We start from the raw sequence: 18,999 nt of genomic DNA, 5'->3' as shown, positions 1-18,999 counted from the left end.
ACTCAAGTTGTTGGTGTTTTAATGTGTTTTCTAGTATTTTTGCATTTCAGACATTAATTTGGGATTCAGGTGAATTAACATTGATTTGATGCTAATATGGTGTTAGGATGGTGTCCAAGGAGTAAAGCTCAGGAAACCAACTCATTGCAGCAAGAAAAGAAAGAAAGCAGTCATAGCGCCCAAACTTCAGAGACACAGCGCGCCCGAGCGCGCCGATCAAGCGCGCGGACGCGCTAGGTCGAGATGTTAAAATCCTGATTCTACTTGGCTTCTAATTGGAGGACTTCTACTTTGCATGGGCTACTATATATACCTAAATAAAAGACGTTTTTCATAGAGAGAGACGTAACAGAGCTTAAGGAGAAGACGACAAGAAAACCTATAACACAATTCAACGAAGGCGAAGAAAATCTAGTTTATTCTTGTGAATCTTTGTTCTAAGTTGTAATCTTAGATTCTCGTTTCTTGTTTTGTTGAACCTAATACTCTGGATTACGTACTTTGTTTATTATTTATTTATAAAGACTACGTTTATTATACCATGCTTTCATCGGAACCCACGTTGATGATGAGTCCGATTATGGGCTAATCATTATCGTGGTGTTCTAACGAATTTATTTATGAATTTCTTTAGTTGATTTGTTCGATGCCTTAGTGTGTGGTGATTGTATGATAACCTAGTATTGGTTGTGCTTATTCATCTTATGAGCATCGCAAACTTATAAGATAACGTGTTAATTCTTAATGAAGCGAAATTGAATTTAAGGATTTAGAACTTGCCATGCTAGAATAGGTTCATGTGTTATTGTTATGCATGATTCGTAGTTAATTTTAACCATCATACTTGCCCTATGTAATCGCAATTAATAACTTGTGCATTAAACCGTTATGTTGTCAAATTCTATAGACATATAGGGTCTCAATATAATTGGTGTCTATTCAGCTTCTATCTCTTTTGTGGATTTCTGGTAGTATGGTATTCGTACAACGAAATTGGCGTTTATCAGTTTCGTGTTATCTAATTAGTGTCATCACCATTACATGCTAAGGTTAAGAATGAAAAGGCTATTGAATGAAGTACTTAATGAAGTTAGAATCCCATGTTTGTTTCATATATTATTCAACTTTCTTTACTCTCTTTAGTTAATGTTCTCTAGTATAATTCTCAATAGTTAATCGTAGTATAATCAAAACCCAAATTGTTATTCGTCTTAGCATTGAATAATAACCATATCATTGTTGCATAAGTGCATAAATCACAAGGTTAACCTAAACCAGTCCCTCTGGGAATGAATCTGATTGATATCTTATACTACTTGTGAACGCGTATACTTGCATGAATTTTAGCGCGTGTTTAGCGACTAACAAGTTTTTGGCTCCGCTGCCGGGGACACGGTGTTAACTCTTAGTTTATGTGTTTATCATCAGTGATCGTTAAAGTTCATTGACCCAGACATTGTTACTTACCTCCTCTTTTCTTTGCCATGTTTCAGGTACTCTAGCGAGCGTGTATGCAAACGCGTTCGCGGGCTCGTAAGAGAAATCTAGATCAAGCCGAGGAAGAAGCTGTAGTGATTCGAAGGGAAATTTTTGAGGACGAGGAGAAAGTAGAAGAAGAAGAGAAAGTTGAGGAACCAGCTCTAGTAGTGATGAGAGATCAAGCAGAAAATCCTAAGGCTCTGATGGACTATTCTCAGCCTAAGATCGATGATATTCAGTCGAGCATCATCAGACAACCATCTCGGCTAACACTTTTGAGATCAAGTTGAGCACAATTCAAATGATACAGAAATCAGATCAGTTTGGGGGTTCTCCTACAGAAGACCCCAACATGCACATTAGAGATTTCATCGAGATATGCGACACTTTCAAGTTCAATGGGGTGACTAAAGATGCTATCAAGCTGTGACTCTTCCCATTCTCTCTGAGGGATAAAGCAAAGTGCTGGTTACTTTCTCTACCACCAGGGTCTATCACCAAATGGGAGGATCTTGCTCAAAAGTTTCTCACTAAATTCTTTCCTATGGTGAAGATTGCTGCAATCAGGAATGCTATTACTCAGTTTGCTCAGCAAACTGAAGAATCTCTATGTGAGGCTTGAGATCGATATAAGGAGATGCTAAGGAAGTGCCCACACTATGGCATGCCTGATTGGATAATTATAAATTGTTTCTACAATGGTTTGGGCGCTCAATCTAGACTTATGTTCGATGCAACGTCTGGTGGATCCTTATGGGTCAAAAGCTATAATGAAGCTTATGAGTTGATTGAGCTCATGGCAACTAATGAATACCAGAATCCTACACAAAAAATGTTGCAAGGCAAGATAGCAGGAATTCTGGAAGTGGATACAGCTACGGCTATAGCTGCTCAACTTCAAGATTTGACGATGAAAGTGGACTGTTTGGCAAATTATGAAGTTAATCAAATCACTAGTATTTGTGAGCTTTGTGCGGGGGCGCATGAAACTGAGCATTGTGCTATTTCTAGCGAATCAGCTCAATTTGTAAGTAACTTTCAGAGATCACAACAACAAACTCCAGCCACTTATCATCCAAATAACCGCAATCATCCTAACTTCAGCTAGAGTAATAATAAGAATGCGGTGCAACAATCTTATCAGCCATACACAGCAAAGCAGTATAACCCTCCTGGTTTTCAACAACCGCAATATGCCCCTAGGCAACAACTTCAACTTCGGCAGCTACCGCAAGCTAATGAAAAATCTAAATTAGAGGAGTTGAGGCTCATGTGCAAGAGCCAAGCTGTGTCTATCAAGATCTTGGAGAATCAGATTGGGCAAATTGCTAATGCATTACTGAATCATCAACCTGGCACACTCACAAGCGATACTGAAGTTCCAGGAAAGAAGGAAGCTAAGGAGCATGTTAAGGCAATTACATTGAGGTCTGGTAAGGTTGCGAATCCTAAAAAAGCTAAAACTCCAAAATCTAAAGTTGAGGGTGAAGAATAAGAAGTGCAGAAGGAAGCAGAAGTGGAACCAAGAAAGACTACTGTTGAGCACACTCCTCTTGAGGGTAATACAGGGGAGAAACAGATCTATCCTCAACCTCCTTTTCCTAAGAGGCTGCAGAAGAAAAAGCTGGATAAGAAGTTTGAGAAGTTTCTGGAGTTGTTCAAGAAACTTCACATCAACATATCTTTCACTGAAGCTCTTGAACAAATGCCTAGTTATGCGAAGTTTATAAAAGGTATTCTCTCTAGGAAGGTGAAGCTTGATGACTTAGAGATCGTTGCTCTCACGGAGGAATGTAGTGCCGTGCTGCAACAGATGTTGCCTCTGAAGCTTAAAGATCCTGGAAGCTTCACTATTTAATGCACCATTGGAAAGGTGTCATTTGACAAGTGTCTATGTGACTTGGGAGCTAGCATCAATCTGATGCCCTTGTCAATCTTCAAGAACTTGAACTTGCCTGATCCAAAGCCTACTTATATGACTTTGCAGTTGGCCAACCGTTCTATAACATATCCGCGAGGTATTGTATAGGATGTCTTGGTCAAGATGGATAAACTCATCTTCCCTGCTGATTTTGTAATTCTTGATTTCGAGGAGGATAAAAAGATTTCCATAATCTTGGGAAGACCTTTCTTGGCTACTGGCCGAACCTTGATAGATGTATAGAAGGGTGAGCTCACCATGTGAGTGATGGATCAGGATATAACTTTTAATGTGTTTAATGCCATGAAGTTCCCTATAGAAAATGAGGAGTGCTTAAAAGTGGAGTTGGTTAATTCTGTGGTTACTTTAGAACTTGATCAATTGCTAAGGTCTGATGCCTTAGAGAAGGCCTTGTTGGGGAATTCTGATAGTGAAGATGATGAAGGGGATGAGCAGTTCCAATTTCTGAATGCTTCTCCCTGGAAGAGGAAGATTGATATGCCTTTTGAATCTCTGGAAATGGAGGAATTGAACAAAGCTCCTAAGTGCCTCAAGCCATCTATTGAGGAAGCACCTACTCTTGAGCTTAAGCCTTTATCTGAACATTTGAGGTATGCATTTTTAGGTGATGTATCTACTCTGCATGTTATTATTGTATCTGACCTTTCAGTTAGCGATGAGGAGAAGCTTTTGAGAATTCTTAGAGAAATCAAATCGGCAATTGGTTGGACTATAGCAGATATCAAGGGAATCAGCCCTTCGTATTGTATACACAAAATTCTGGTAGAGGAAGGAAGCAAGCCTACTGTTGAGCAATAGAGAAGGCTAAATCCAATCATGAAGGAAGTCGTGAAGAAGGAAATTCTTAAGTGGCTGAATGCAGTGATCATTTATCCCATTTCTGACAGTTCATGGGTGAGCCCAGTTCAGTGTGTGCCAAAGAGAGGAGGTATCACAGTCGTTGCTAATGAGAAGAATGACCTCATTCCTACTTGAACAGTCACGGGGTGGAGAGTTTGCATGAATTACAGGAAGCTGAACAAGGCCATAAGAAAAGATCACTTTCCTCTGCCGTTTATTGATCAGATGCTTGACAGATTGGCTGGGCATGAGTACTACTGTCTTTTGGATGGTTATTCTGGTTATAGTCGAATTTGCATTGCTCCAGAAGATCAGGAGAATACTACTTTCACTTGTCCATTTGGTACTTTCGTCTTTTGAAGAGTTTCTTTTGGGTTATGTGGAGCACCAGCCACATTTCAGAGATGCATGATGGCTATCTTTTTTGATATGATTGGTCAGAATGTGGAGGTGTTCATGGATGATTTCTCTGTGTTTGGTGATTCATTTGATGAGTTCTTGCAGAATCTAGGCGACGTTCTCAAGAGGTGTGTTGAGACCAATTTGGTTCTCAATTGGGAGAAATGTTACTTTATGGTGCGACATGGAATTATTTTTGGGCACAAGGTCTCTAGTAAGGGTCTTGAGGTGGACAAATCCAAAGTGGGGGTCATCGAAAATCTTTCCCCACCAATTTTCTGTTAAGGGAGTTCGCAGTTTTCTTGGTCATGCAGGCTTCTACAGGCGGTTCAATCAAGGACTTCTCAAAAATTTCTAAACATTTGTGCAATCTTCTGGAGAAGGATGTCCCGTTTAAGTTTGATGACGAGTGCGTAGCTGCTTTTGAGTTCTTAAAGAAGACTTTAATCACAGAACCTGTCATAACTGTTCCCGATTGGAGTGAACCTTTTGAGATAATGTGCGATGCAAGTGACTATGCAGTTGGAGCAGTTCTTGGGCAGAGAAAGAACAACATATTTCATGTAGTCTACTATGCTAGTAAGACTCTTAATGGTGCTCAACTGAATTATACTACTACGGAGAAAGAATTTTTGGCTATCGTCTACGGTTTTGAGAAATTTCGATCTTATCTGCTTGGGACGAAGGTGACAGTTTTCACTGATCACGCTGCCATTCAATATCTCGTCTCGAAGAAGGACTCGAAGTCTAGATTGATTCAATGGGTTCTTTTACTCTAGGAGTTTAAATTAGAGATCAAGGACAGAAAAGGGACTGAAAATCAAGTCGTTGATCATCTCTCGTGTTTAGAGGATCCAATTACAACTTCACTGGATAAGACATTAATAAATGAGACTTTTCCCGATGAGCAGCTATTTGGAGTGCAAGAGGAAGAACCGTGATTTGTAGACATTGTGCACTACCTTGTGAGTAATATCATGCCTCCCGACTTATCATATGCTCAAAGGAAGAAGTTTCTGTATGAAGTGAAGTGGTATATGTGGGATGAGCCGTTTCTTTTTCGACAAAGAGCTGACCAAATCATCAGGAGATGTATTTCTTATAGTGAAACGGGGGGGATCTTGCGAGATTGCCACTCAACGGCTTATAGAGGACATTATGGTGGAGAAAAGACAGCAGCTCGTATTCTTCAAGCAGGTTTCTTTTGGCCGACTTTGTTTAAAGATGCTCATCAGTTCCTTTTGAAATGTGTTCGATGTCAACGTGTGGGTAATATGTCCAAGAGGGATGATATGCCTCTTAATGTGCTTCTCGAGGTTGAAGTCTTCGATGTTTGGGGAATCGACTTCATGGGGCCATTTGTCTCATCTTGTAGCAATCAATATATCTTGTTGGCAGTTGATTATGTGTCGAAATGGGTTGAAGTTAAGGCGTTTCCAACAAACGATGCGAAAGTAGTGCTTAATTTTCTTCACAAGCAAATATTTACAAGATTTGGAACTTCAAGAGTCATAATCAGTGATTAGGGTTCGCATTTTTATAATTGCAAGTGCACTGCTATGATGCAAAGATATAAGGTGAATCATCACATTGCTACTATAATATCCGGGATATATCATGTAATTATGTTATTACTAAATGATTAATATATGTGTTCAATATCCATTATGTGAATTAATTGTTAAGTGTTAAATGTGTTTGGATGTTTAAAAATATTATCAATTGAGTATTTTAATTTTTATATGTCCAAAATAAAATATAGATAATTTTCATATCTTCCTAATTATTTTTATGTTGATTTATGGATTTATAAGGATCATATGAAATTTATAAAATCTTTTTCTGAGTATTTAAAATCTATTTTATAAAAACGAGAACCAACCGACGTCATCCGTTGTTACGTTTTTGGAACCCGAAACTCTTCCGAGAACTCCTTCCTAACCCAATTATAATATTCCGAGCATATTCCATGTTTCGACTTTTTCGATCGGGCGTACGGTTTGTTCTGCGCGGGTCCCGGCGCAACATTTGCGATACAATATTCGTTTCGGTAAATCAGTAAAACCCGTATTTTCGATAAATGGGATCTTTTTATTAAACTATTCCAATTATCACCTCATAGTACGTGTAACCAGGCGCTGAGACCAAGACCGCAGTACAAATTGTACTGGTTTGGATAATTATCCCGAAAACCGATACCGTTTGGATCAGTTTTTATAAATAAACGTACCGTTTTATATCCGGAATGATCCAACGGGATACTAATTTTCCGTAATTATAAATAGCCTTTTCCCGTATTTTATTTCGTATCAAAATCATTTGCAGATAGTTAATTTTATAATTTTCAGAGAAAAACTTTAATTTCATAAACTGTTCTAAGAATCAAACAGCAAAACAAAGGCGTTACCGATCTCTGTTTTCAAAGCTCGAGTACTCAATCCAAAGGAATTAAAGTGTTCTATCAGATTCTGAGCTTCGTTTTACTGTAGAAATCAAGGTTTATTTTCTATATTTTTATTTATTTTCAGATTAATTTTATTAAAAATATGAAATTTTGTTCGGATGATTGTTTGTATGATTTGATGATTGCATGTTATAGAGCTTGTTTTCCTGATGATTTTGATATATTATACGTCTGATTTGGAGTTCAATAACATGTTCAAATTTGAGTTTGATTTTCGAATTTTAAAATTAGGGTTTATAACCCGTATGAATGTTCTTAATTGAAATTTGGGGGTTTCTTATTATGGAATAGATAGATGTTGTGGTATAGTGGATTGTGTTCTCTGTGAAATTTGCAATCTAGTCGTATAAGTTTCATGAATCAACGAGGTCTGTAGAGAAGGGAGTTATGTTTTGAATATTTTCGAAGTTCGCCGGAAACTGGTAAACTTCACGGCCAAATTTCGGCCAACTCAGGGATTGTTGGGTTGTTTTGATTGCATGATTGTGTTCCTGGTATTTTGTAGATGTGATCTGGAGCTTGTGGTAAGGTGAGGAGGCCGAAATCGTGTTCTCCGGCAACCCCTGCATTTTCCGGCGACGGGGGTGTAAAATTACAGTTTGATACCTGAACTTTTGGGGACGATGCAGTTTGGTCCCTGAAGTTTCCAGACTTTGCAAATTAAGGATTCCTGTTTTAAAAATGTTTAAAAATCATATTTCCTATTTATTTTTATTATAAAAATTCGATTTTAATTTCTAAAAATTCCAAAAATTATTATTTTAATTCCGAAAATTATTTTAATTCAAAAATAAATCTGAATTAATTAGTTAATTAAATTCAGTTAATTTTTAATTGATTAATTGGTCAATTAATTCGAAAATTAATTGATTAATTGATTTAATTAATTATTAATTGATTTTAGTTAATTATTTAATTAGATTTAATTATTTAAAAATGATTTAAAAATTCTGAAAAATAGTTTCGAGCTTTAAAATATTATTCTAAATTATTTCCAAGGCTCAATAATTATTATAAAATTGTTTCGAAGCCAGAATTGGCCAACCGAACCCTGTTTGTTACCCCGAAATTGATCCAACGACCCGTTTTAATTCCGAAAAATGTTTTAAAAACCATTTTAAATACCAGAAAGCCTATTTATGACCCGAAATGTCTTTATAAATGATATGTCATTGATTATGTGACGTATTATGTGTTATATGTGATATGTTGGTTGACTGTCGGTTTATATATTCGATGTTTACTGTTTATTGCGTAACTTTCAATCCGATAATCGGATTTGGGTGAAACGAAGGGTAGATAGAAGTATGTGTTGAATAGAATCCCATGAGTTAAATATTGATAGATGCTTATGATATGTGAGCAGAAGAGGCAAGGCGTAGGAAAGGGAAACAGGTAGTTGAGGAGTTAGACGGTTGAGATTGGAAGCGAGTGCAATGTAGTAAGCTTATACCAGACAAGTGTTCTGAACTTTCTCGAGATATTGTCGTGATTGATATTCCTGTTTTATATTGCAAGTGCTTTGAAGCACTGAACCCTAAACTTTGATTCCAGTTATTGATCTTGAGCCGTAGCCTGATTCTTTCTAGACCGTTAATTGTTGTATATCCAAACACGAACCTCAAATATACGATATTACTCCACAAATACATACAAACTAAATACTATACACTGAATCGAGTTACCTACATACTCAAACCATTGTATTTTATGCTTTGAAAGACTAAATCCTTGAAACCCTGAAACATTGATTCATTGTTATCCAATTCTTTCATTACCTAGCATCCAAACTTTGAAAATACTCTTTTGATCCTTATACAGATTAAAACCATTTCATTATGGAACATCAAATATTGTTAATGATTCTGGTTATTGTTTATTATTGTTTATTCTATTATTATGTTAGAATTGGATTGTTTTTATAAAATTGTGGACCAGATTCGTGGTCAGACCATATAATGGTCAAGTTAGGCCAATGTGTGCCTTGGATCCAGTAGTTAGAGCAGTGTTGTGTGCTTTGCTCGGGGTTAGTGCGTGACTGATCAGCAGCCTAACCTTGGTCTTTAACATGAAAATATAATATCCAATTCTAAATCATAATCCATTGTTCACTTGTTATCATAACCATGTTCACCTGATGATCATTATTCTCAGTTTTGTCATTATGACTTGCTGAGCTAGTTAGCTCATTTGTGCGATATTGTTTCTATTCTTTTCCTAGTTAAAAAGGAACCGGTTGGTACAGAGGATCCCCAGTCCAGCGCGAGAGCTAGGGGTTCAGGTTGATTGAGCTGAGCTTGTAGGCTTCTTTTGGAATAATTAAGTCTGTAAAAGTTGTAATAATATTTAATACTCAGTTTTGAGTTTGGGATAGTTGGGATTTAAACATTTGTAATATAATAGTGTGTTTGGCTTGTGTGCATACTTTAACCTATTGCGGTCCGTGGTGGTTGGTAAGTAGGGTCACTGCATATTATCATTATCTTTATTATTGTTATTAGCAGGTTATAAATAAGGTGTGTGGACCCCAAACTTCTGACCCGGGTTTGGAGGGCGCCACAGCTACGGCTTATCATCCTCAGAAGAATGGTCAAGCTGAGGAATCTAACAGGGAGATCAAGCGCAGTTTAGAGAAGGTTGTGTGTCCATCGAGAAAAGATTGGTCTTTGAAGCTTGACGAATCTGTTTGGGCGTATAGAACAACATACAAGACTCCATTGGGTATGTCGTCATTTCAGTTGGTTTATGGTAAGGGGTGTCATTTGCCGGTGGAGCTAGAGCATAAAGCGTATTGGGCTTTGAAGAAGTTGAATCTTGATTTAGATGCAGCTGGAAAGAAGAGGATGCTTCAATTGAATGAACTCGACGAGTTTCGACTTCAAGCATATGAAAACAACAAAATGTATAAGGAGAAAGTCAAGCGGTGGCACGATAGGGGTCTAGTGCTTAAATCATTTGTGCCGGGGTAACAAGTTCTTTTGTTTAACTCTCATCTCCGTCTTTTTCCTGGAAAGTTGAAGTCAAGGTGGTCAGGGCCGTTTGTTGTCAAAACTGTGTTTGCACATGGAGCAGTGAAGATTTTTGAGAATGTTCCGGGGCAAACATTCAAGGTAAATGGTCAGAGGTTGAAGCATTACTATGGTGACACAGCAAACCGTGAGGTGGATAGTGCCATTTTATTGTCCGTTTGATCTCGCATTTCTGTATCAAGCTAACGATGTAAAACAAGCGCTTCTTGGAAGTCAACCCAAGTTTGTTGTACATTAGTAGGTAGAGGAAGTACGAAGAAAAGAGAAAAACATAAAAAATCAGAAAAATAGAAGATATTTCAGGGCCAACTTCAGAAGCCGAGCGGTGCCGCGCTAATCTAGCGTGCAGCCGCGCTGGAATTCCAGAAACCAAGCGCGGCCGCGCTGGAATTCCAGAAACCAAGTGCGCCCGTGCTGGTCTAGCGCGCGGCCGCGCCGATTTGGCCGAAGGTGAGCGCGCCCGTTCTGGTCTAGCGCGCGGCCGCGCTGGGGTCCCGATTCAGAAAAAATAGTAGTTTGTGAAGAGAAAATCGGGGTTTTTAATAGAAAATCAATTTCCACCCGATTTTTACTCTTCCACATCCCAAATTTCCCTTTCCAAATCAAACCTATTATTCCCACTCTTGCCATAATCAATTCCCACTTCTATTCCATATCTAATTCTCTTCTCACCTCCTATATATACATACACTTATACACAAACTTCTCCACCACTTCTCAAATTATCAAACACAATTCTCTCTCAAACACTTATCTTTTATTATCTCTTATTCAATCCCAATGACACCTAAGTGACAAAGAACTCAAGTCATCAGCAACACCACTGATTCTTCGAGTGCAGGTGGTGTGAGGCCGAGGTTTTCGACTCCTGAGGCTGAAGCGGAGTATACAAGGCTTCTCTCGAAACCTATAGCAAAGGAGAGAGGTTTTCTACCATCAGGGAAAGATGGTAAGTTGTTGGAGATGATCTTGGAGATGAGATGGGTTGCTTTTTGCGAGGCACCCGCTGCTGTGCCCATGAGTGTTGTTCGAGATTTCTATGCTAATGCAAAGGCGGAGAAGAATGGTGTCACTGTGGTTAGGGGGATGACGGTGGAGTACAGTGCTAATGTGATAAGGAGGGTGATTGAGCAACCCGCAAGAAAGCCCGGTCAGGACACCTGGAATAATAAGACTCCTGAGGATTTTAATTTGGATTTGATAGTTGCTACTCTTTGTATGCCTGAGACTCATTGGAAGTTCAAGAGGGGCACGACTAATTATTCCACGTTCCCTGCTTCGAGCATGAACATGTTTGCTCGTGCATGGAATGCGTTTATCTGTGCTAATATCATGCCATCTTCTCATGTGCATGATGTGAATGTGGAGCGTGCACGTCTATTGTGGGGGATTCTTCACGGTGACTATGTAGACCTTGGGATGGTTATTTACCAGGGTATTTTGAGATTTTTGCGAGGGAGTACTACAGATTCTATACCCTATGCATCCATTGTGACGAAGCTGTGTGTGGCAGTTGGTGTCCATTGGCCATCACAAGAGCAGCTCCAGATTCCGAGCGCTCCGATTGACATCACCACTTTGGCGACGATGCAAAAGTGGGATGGAGGCAAGCCTGATTTGAAGGAACTTGGTTAATCTTTTGACCATCTACCTGATGGAAGGCCAGCTGCTGGGGCAGCTCAGTCAAGAAGGACTGTATGGAGATCTTAGTTGGGCGAGGAGGCTGGTCCATCACAGCAGGAGCAGGAGGAAGCAAGAGCAGATGTTTGAGCTGGTTTGAGCACGACGCAGTATAGGCGTCTAGCGAGGAGGATGGATGCGATGCATGACATCCATAGTCGGTTTGCACGTGATCTCGCCCAGGCACTAGGGACTGCATTCAGAGACACATGTATTGACATCCAATGGCCAGTATTTGGTGAGGACTTCGTGTATCCACCACCAGACACGCCTGACACTCCACTCGTTGGGGGTGAGGATCCTGATTCTGAGTAGGTATGCCTGATTCCTTACTATTATTTTCACCGAGGACAGTGAATATTTTAAGTTTGGGGTAGTAGTTTAAGGAATATGTTTTGTGTGAGTCACATATAGTTTGCATATTCATGATAGTTTAGTGCATATAGTTGCATATTTTACCATGTAGTTTTTTTATTTTTATTTTGGTAGTTTTTATGATAGTTTGTTCATATAGTTTCATGCATTTGCATTATAACATGATCCCTTAGATGATTTTTCTGATTGATTTGTGATATTGATGCTAATGTAGTGATGTCGTATTTAGTGATGTTAAATCTTGTCCAATTGATTTGCATGCTAGAGACAGTTGTATTTCACTAAGTCTTATAGGTTGCTTGAGTTCTTGATCATGATCATGGTTTATTTATTTGTCGAGGTTTAGTCGCTTGTTTATATTTAGAATTTAGGATATTCTCTTAATGATAGAATAACATGGATTTTAAAAAATTGGAGAAAATTGGATTTCATTGCTAGTTGTTGTGGCTAGGTGTCAAATGGCTAGTAGCTGGCTCATATTTATATGAGTAGTCTAGGGTTGAGCGAGATGGAGCGAAACGCACTCGTTCAGAAATTTGTGAAAAGATAAAAAAAGAAAAGAAAAAAGAAAAGAAAAAAAAAGTTTTATGTATAATTGATCATGAATGGGCTCTTTAGTACTCGAGTTATTAAGTTCGTAGGGGACTTTGTGCCTAGTGACCTAAGGCTTTTATAGTCTGGGATCCGCTAACCTAACGCTCGCTACATGGGTACTATTGTATAAGTCTTTTGTGGACCTCACTCATTGCACGGTCGAATAAGCATACTTGTGTTATTTTATTGTGAATAAAACCGTGTATCCACATAAAACTCCAAAATAAGAATTGAAGTGTTATAAGTTATTTTGAGTCTAGCTTTTATTTTATTTATAACCTTGCGACTGATTTGATGAGTAGTGAGTCATGATTATTGATCTAGTTGCGATAGTATATCTGTAAGCATTTGCACACATGCACGTCTCTGGTTTGTAGGTTGATTTGCAAGGTCGGATTGATCTTTATGCGAATAACTTCATTTGTTGAGATGTTGCTTGTTAATTAGTTTAGTTATTCTATTGGGGATCGTTGCATTCATTTAGTTGCATTCATGCATTTTTAATTCTTGTTCTTTGAGTCTGTTTATGCTTGAGGACAAACATCAATTCAAGTTTTAGGGTATGTTGAGTGGCATTTATGACACTTTATAATGCTCCTTTACGATTTGAATTGGTGTATTTGTACTCAAGTTGTTGGTGTTTTAATATGTTTTCTAGTGTTTTTGCATTTCAGGCATTAATTCGGGATTCAGGTGAATTAGCATTGATTTGATGCTAATATGGTGTTAGGATGGTGTCCAAGGAATAAAGCTCGGAAAACCAACTCATTGCAGCAAGAAAAGAAAGAAAACAAAATTTTATCCAGGAAGCCAGCGCCGTGCCCAAACTTTAGAGACACAGCGCGCCCGCACTGATCAAGCGCGCGACCGCGCTGGGTCGGGATGTTAAAATCCTGATTCTACTTGGCTTCTAATTGAAGGACTTCTACTTTGCATAGGCTTCTATATATACCAAAATAAAAGACGTTTTTTATTGGGAGAGACGTAACGGAGCTTAAGGAGAAGATAACAAGAAGACCTATAGCATAATTCAACGAAGGCGGAGAAGATCAAGTTTATTCTTATGAATCTTTGTTCTAAGTGTAATCTTGGGTGCTCGTTTCTTGTTATGTTGAACCTAATACTCTGGATTACGTACTTTGTTTATTATTTGTTTATAAAGACTACATTTATTATACCATGCTTTCATCGGAACCCACGTTGATGATGAGTCCGATTATGGGCTAATCGTTATCATGGGGTTCTAGCGGATTTATTTATGGATTTCTTTAGTTAATTTGTTCGATGCCTTAGTGTGTGGTGATTGTATGATAACCTAGTATTGGTTGTGCTTATTCGTCTTATGAGCGTCGTGAACTTATAAGAGAGCGTGTTAATTCTTAATGAAGCGAAAGTGAATTTAAGGATTTAGAACTTGCCATGTTAGCATAAGTTAATGTCTTATTGTTATGCATGATTCGTAGGTAATTTTAACCATCTTACTTGCCCTATGTAATTGCAATAGTTAACTTGTGCATTAAACCGTTATGTTGTCAAATTCCATAGACATACAGGGTCTCAATATAATTGGTGTCTATTCAGCTTCTATCTCTTTTGTGGATGTCTGGTAGTATGGTATTCGTACAACAAAAGTTGGCGTTTATCAGTTTCGTGTTTTTTGATTAGTGTCATCACCATTGCATGCTAAGGTTAAATACGAAAAGGCTATTGAATGAAGTACTTAATAAAGTTAGAATCCCATGTTTGTGTCATATATTATTCAACTCTCTTTACTCGCTTTAGTTAATGTTCTCTAGTATAATTCTCAATATTTAATCGTAGTATAATCAAAACCCAAATTGCTATTCGTCTTATCATTGAATAATAGCCATATCATTATTGCATAAGTGCATAAATTACAAGGTTAACCTAAACCAGTCCCTGTGGGAACGAATCTGATTTATATCTTATAATACTTGTGAACGCGTATACTTGCGTGAATTTTAGCGCGAGTTTAGCGACTAACATATACCACCTAATTAAATCTTCCATTATAATTTAATTGGGTCTGGTATTGGGTATCCACTTATTAGGTCCATACAATAAATTAAAATCTACTACCTCCGTCCTTTTGATTTGTTATCAAAAGGATTGGGCACGGAGATTAAGAAATATGTATAAAGTAGTGAAAAAGAGAAAGAAAAGTGTGTGAAGTGGTGGGACCCATTGATTTTTAATGTATAAAAGGGAGATAGTGGGGTAAATATAGTGTGAAAAGAGAGGAAAAGTGGGAAAGTGGTGGGACCCATTGACTATTTTTGGTTAGTTTTGAAATGTGAAAAATTGGATGGGACATCCCAAAAAGGAAAATGTAAAGAAATGAAAAGGACGGAGGGAGTAATTAGGTTTCTTATTTGATCACTTAATTTAACCCAATAAAATAAATAGTTAATATAATTAATATATTTATATGTAACCCATAAAATAATAATTATTATTAAAATAATATTAACAATCTCCTACTTGGGCATTATATGAATCCAGAATCAATTATACAAATCTTTAGTGCACAACTTTATGCTATTTATCGTCCTTGAGATTTAACAAAATAATTCGGTCCGTCTACTATGGCGGCATTCGTCATAAACTTTACGTGACTAAATCTTCTGTTATCACCACACAAATATGTTCAACGACATGAATCAATGCATGGATAAGTGACATGGAAATTACATACAATGTGATCTGTATAATGTCTATTTCCAACTAGTCCTTAGTCAATCTCGCACGAGATTGATTTCAATTTTCTCAACTTAATGTTATACCGCTATAAGAAAATTGAACAAAAGTAGAGTGACATTTAATAAAATTTCATAAACTGTATTCTGTAGAACATAAACAACTCAATATTTATTACATAAAAAAACAATGAATATTATGTCAGGAAGAGTACAAACTTGAGCATACATTAGGCTTCCCACTACCGATACATATGGTATCATTTGTATTTCCCTTATCTCAAGTTCATTCTTGGGACACTGTTTGATACTGAATTTGTCTCCCTTACACACGGGTGTATCTATTGGTGCACAATCTTTCATGCCATACCTTTCCAGGATCTTTTCGATATAGCTCTTTTGTGACAATCCAAGAAGACCTCGAGAGCGATCTCGATGTATCTGAATTCCTAATACAAAAGAGGCGTTACCAAGGTCGTTCATCTCAAATTGACTAGTGAGAAATTTCTTGGTACCGTGCAATAAGCCCATATCATTAGTAGCAAGTAAGATGTCATCAACGTATGAGAGAAGAAAGATAAATTTGCTCCCACTGAACTTGTATATACATAATGTTCCACCAAGTTTACTTCGAAACCATATGATGTGATAACATGATAAAATTTGTGATACCATTCAGAAGACTGCCTGAGACCATAAATGGACATCTTTAATTTGCAAACCATAGTCTTTGGATCTCCAATGCCAAAGTTTTCTGGTTGCACCATATAAATTGTCTCGCCAATATTTTCATTGAGAAATGCCGTTTTTACGTCCATCTATTGTAGCTCTAGATCATAATGAGCCACAAGTGCCATAAAAATTCAAAATGATTCTTTTGTAGAAACCGGAGAGAATGTCTCATTATAGTTGATACCTTTCTTTTGAGTGAATCCTTTAGCGACTAGACGAGCCTTATATCTTTCGATATTATCACTCGAATCCCTTTTGGTTTTAAATACTCATTTGCAACCAATAGGTTTTGAGCCTTTAGGCAAATCGACAAGATCCCAAACGTCGTTGGCTTTCATAGATTGCATCTCTTCATTCATGGCATCAATCCACTTTTGAGAGTTAGGACTCTGCATGGATTGTTGAAGATTTACAAGATCATCTTCCCCAATGCCAATTTCATCTTCATGTTCTTATAGAAAAATGACATAATCATCTTGAATTGCGCTCTTACGCTCTCCAGTGGATCTCCTTAGTGGCACTTCTTGTGATTCATGAGATTGTTGAGTTTGCTCAATTGGCTCCTCATGGGGAATTTCAGTGTTGTCTAGAACCGAGGGGCCTTGAATAATGATAGGTACCATTATCTGATCATTGCTCTCGGCATAGTCATAAATAGGATCATGACTATCTTTTTCAAAGACAACAGTTTTGCCTATATCTTTCCTCCCAAAATTAACATCCACAAATAATCTTACATTATTAGTCTCAAAGAAGGATCTAGTAGCGGGATCATAAAACTTAAATCCATGAGTACCTTCCGGATACCCAACAAAATAGCAACCGACTATATTAACCCCAAATTTTTGAAATTTTTGTAATCTTTATGAATAGTAAATTTTGCTGAAATTGTTGATTGATAGAAATTTTCATGCCACACCATATAGGAGTTTTTTTATGGACATTCTGAGATCCTATTAGTACTACATAATATAATTGAGTATATGTAAAGATCGTCGGAATTCAAATCCGGACACTTTGATTTTTCTCGAAAATCCACCAGATACCGAAAGAATTAAGTATAAGGTAACATGATTAAAAGGATTTCAATTCAAGGATTATAAGAGAGGATCATTAAAGGAATATAAAATATTAATAAAGGTTTAGGGAAGCCCAAGTAATAAGATCCAGATATGATTCCTCAAAAGAATAACGAGAACGAGAGTTATGCGAACCGTAAAATAAATAAGCAACGGAGGATCAAGCTTATGCAAATAAAAAAGAGATTAACCAAATAATTAAGTACTAATCAAGAGTATTAGAGAAAGATGATGTCATCAAGCCATAAGAGTTTGACAAGTAGCAACAAAGTGACATAGGGAGAATGATGTCATCAAAAGAGGAGATATTTTGGCTTGGTTGATTTGTGGCCATACAAGTAACCTTGATTAAGCCAAGGTTAACTTAACCAAAGCCTAAACTCACCACACAATTAATCAAAAGGCACAAATCAAGAAGCATTTCACTCTTTCTCCCTCTTTTGCTCTCGGCTTCATCAAAGAAAAATAAGGAAGAAAATTGCAAACTCAAGCTCCACTCCTTTTTATTTAGCAAAGTAATTAACTAAGCTTCTTGATGATTAGATATAAACTTCCTACAAGTTTGATCCTTAGATTCATTACCAATATTTTTCTATAAATCATCCAAAGTGATGATGAGTAGTGTTTTTCAAGAACTCATTTTCTTGATCTTGTTTTCTTGGATAGATTAAACAATAGTAAGGCTATATAAGGATCATACCAAGCTTGTTAGACACTCTTACACACCAAGTAAGGTATATCTTCAAAACCCTATATTTTACTTTGAGTTAAATGAGTTTTATGGTTGGATTAGTGAATGAGAAGCATGATTCATGTTTGTTAGTTAATTTTGATTTAATTGTAATGATTATGGTTAATGGATCTATATTAATGGTTGAATGAGTTGATAATCTTGAGAGTGTTGACTGAGTTAGTGTTGTTTAAGTGAAATCTTGGTGTATTTGTGATTGTGGATGGGTTAGTGTGGATTTAGTAGTAAAAATTTGGAAAACTCGTAAATATAGCCGTCGTAACGCCCGTTTACATATAGACTGTTTATTCTTAGTATTTGGAGCAGAAAAATCACTGTTAAAACCGTAACTTTTCCATTTTTAGCTAGATCATGTTGTAAGCTTCGTTTTGGTATGTGGTTCGCTTAGATCCGATTTACGGTTTAGGAGAAACGACCGTTTTAAGTAACGGCATTTCGCGAATGAACCCTTACACCTCGCATAACTTTGAGAACTTGTTTAAGGCCCTTAAAAGACTAACTGGATTACCAAAAAATTATGTAAGATTAATTAGTCAGTTGGTAAAGTATTCGCGAAAGAGTCTCCTTAAAACGTTTAACGGTTAATTTTATAAAATTGGTAGGGCCGAGGGTACGCGAGCGATTAATGTAAATCATTAGGCGTAAAAGCGAACGTTAGGGTCTAAATGGATAACGTCTAGTTTCTCAAGCGAATGTGGATTAATTCCGACTTATATGTTGTTTATAGGTTACCGGACTCACACCAGACCTATTACCACCCCCGATCGCTCAGGAAAGTTTTCTACCCGTCAATTCAATTGCTTATAAACTGCATAATACCTATGTTAGAGATAGGCATTATTTATGTATACCCTTAGTATAAGGGACCCAATGTTGAATATTTTCCTAAACCGGGAGGCGATGCCCCCGGGTATAAAC

General features: G+C 37.3%; 1 non-coding gene across 1 annotated transcript; it reads right to left on the bottom strand.

Moving 5' to 3' along the window:
• Window positions 1-2,038: 2,038 nt before the first annotated feature.
• On the bottom strand, window positions 2,039-2,145 carry LOC141710226 (small nucleolar RNA R71). Its single transcript, XR_012570757.1, has one exon. It is a non-coding gene; the product is annotated as a small nucleolar RNA R71 (small nucleolar RNA).
• Window positions 2,146-18,999: the final 16,854 nt, after the last annotated feature.

Source organism: Apium graveolens, chromosome 2 (assembly GCF_009905375.1).
Source record: "Apium graveolens cultivar Ventura chromosome 2, ASM990537v1, whole genome shotgun sequence".
Taxonomy (NCBI): domain Eukaryota; kingdom Viridiplantae; phylum Streptophyta; class Magnoliopsida; order Apiales; family Apiaceae; genus Apium; species Apium graveolens.
The sequence above is the reverse complement of the archived record's forward strand: the minus strand, read 5'-3'. Positions and strand labels throughout refer to the sequence as shown.